Raw genomic sequence first — 2382 nt, forward strand, 5'->3', positions numbered from 1 at the left:
GAGTGGCTCTCATTAGCAACAATAAAAACCCAGCTTGTACAGTCGGCAAAAGTAGCAGCCTCCGCTTTCTTTTGTGATTCTCAGCTGGGTTGCCCCTTTAAGAAGCTTAGCACACATAGTCACATTCACAGATCTTCTTAGTCAAAATCTTTTTTAAAAACACCCAGGAGCGATCCCTAACTACCAAGGAGTAAGACATCCTTTCAGGAAAGAACGTTGAAGAGGTTTATCTGAATGTCAGCAAGTTTCACCCAATCAAGAGAAATCCATCTAGAAAAGAGATTTTATACAATTTGTGAATTTTATTCAATTCAACTTTTATTTACAGTTGCTCTATGTAGGAATTGTGCAGAACGTGGCAGAAGAGGGTAAAATGTACAGAATGGGATGTTCTCCACTGGAGATTCACAGTTCATTGGTAGAGACAGATACACATCCAATATGTACAGTCCAGCAGACAGTACTAAGTTGGAAAATTGATTTCCAACCAAAGTGCAAGAGGAGAACAATAGAGGGAGACAGTGTTTCTAATTGTTGGGCAGGGTGGAGACAAATCCGAGAAAAGCTTGTGGAGAGTATGGGCTCTGTGGATAAAGGCAAGTAAGATGTGGATGAATACTAGCATCCCAAAAGCATAGAAGCAGAGGTTGTTCAGGTATCTGGAAAAACAATAATGTCCTGGGAAGGCCAGAGAGTAGAGGGACAGGCCTATCCTGTAGACCCACGCCACTCAAAGTGAGGTCAAAGCCAGAGCATCCTCAGAAACACCTGGAAAGTTCAACATACAAAAAGCCCAGGTGCCACCCTGGACCAAATGCATCAGGATCTGCATTTTTACAAGATCCCCAGGTGACTCATATGCACATGAAGGTTTGAGAAACATTGCTGCAGACAGTGGGGAGCCATTGGAGGTCCCTGGGTGAGAGGAGTAATCTGTTCTTAGATGTGCTTGGGAAATGCAACTTTAGGAAGCACAGTAGAGGGCACACAGAATGACCAAATGAATGAACAGTTATTCAACCAACAAAATCTTTTGAAAATATGAATGTTAAGTGTTACAGCTCTTTTAGAATTAGTCTAGCAGGTTTTCTGGTTTGCACCAGAAAAACCATAGAAAGTGAAAATAGAAAATAGTATGAATAGTCATCTATTGGAATGATGATTAATAAATGATACCTCTGTACTCATAGCTCCATCATATTTGACTGTAAGGTAATTAGGATATTAATTTTTAAATGCAATTTATTCATCAGATAGGAGGATAAGGGAGTAAAATCAGGTTGTGGCCAAAAATAACATATTTTTCACTTTAGTTCACTATCTGGAATCTATGTAACCATACTGTTTGATTTTAGATTGTTCAATTTTTTTAATACTCTCTGAAATCTGATGGCCAAGGACCCTGTAATCCAAGATAAGATTGATCAGGCTGGCCCAGCGCCCCAATTCCAAAATACTCTCTAGCAACTCATACACCCTCCCCCATTCCCCAAACACCCATTTTGAGATAGCCAGGATAATTTTCTTCATTTCCTGCCCAGACAGCTGTGGAATGTTGTAATTCATTGTTAGGCAGCTGCAGCAATCCTCCTTAGAAAAGGATACATCTTGTCAAGGATATGGTTATTCTCAAATTTTGAGTTTATTTTTTAAACAATGATGTACCCACCAGATGTAGAAATAGTCAAGCCTGAGAAACCTCAAAGGGAGGCTGGATCTAACACATGCATCCCTGCTTAGAGGTCAGTGCTACAAATACCCTCACCAGGTTGCCTGTAATCTCACTGCTTCAGCAAACAGTCCAACCCACTCCTGTTGAAAAATCCTCTGGACTCCTGAAAAGAACTCATTCCTAGCTGAATAAACCTTAACCCTCTCCTACAAGCCGATAGGAAAATGCAGCACATCTAGAAGGTGAAGAGTAGCAGATTTTCATCCTCAATTATCTCTTCCCTCCACATCCATAAAAACAGCCCTGCTATCTTCTGATCTTTACTACAAAACTGGGGAGAGGAGAGCAAAACGAGATTAAAATCTCTCCACGCTGTGTGAGTGCATGTGCATGTAAGAGAGTGTGTGTGTATGTGTGTAGCTATGTGGTAGGGAGAGAGACAATCACATAAAAATTGAAAATTATCCCAGATGACAATAAAATAGACGAGACAGAAGACTCCAGGGAGCAGCAATGATTAGAGTGAGTAGGAGTGTCGTGTGAAGGCTAAGAGGTTAGACTATTTAGATTACTTGGGAAATGTGGGATATTAGATCAAGGAAGGTCCGTTACTATACCATGTCCTGTAATTTAGATATTGCAAATCACAAACAGGACAAATATGAAGGAAGCTTTCCTACTCTTAACACGGCTGCTTCTGCTTTCATAAT

General features: G+C 40.5%; 1 non-coding gene across 1 annotated transcript; it reads left to right on the top strand.

The window, feature by feature from the left end:
- The first annotated feature begins 1050 nt into the window (after nucleotides 1-1050).
- On the top strand, nucleotides 1051-1113 carry LOC129011987 (U7 small nuclear RNA). Its single transcript, XR_008493497.1, has one exon. It is a non-coding gene; the product is annotated as a U7 small nuclear RNA (small nuclear RNA).
- Nucleotides 1114-2382: the final 1269 nt, after the last annotated feature.

Source organism: Pongo pygmaeus, chromosome 14 (assembly GCF_028885625.2).
Source record: "Pongo pygmaeus isolate AG05252 chromosome 14, NHGRI_mPonPyg2-v2.0_pri, whole genome shotgun sequence".
In the NCBI taxonomy this organism is placed as follows: Eukaryota; Metazoa; Chordata; class Mammalia; order Primates; family Hominidae; genus Pongo; species Pongo pygmaeus.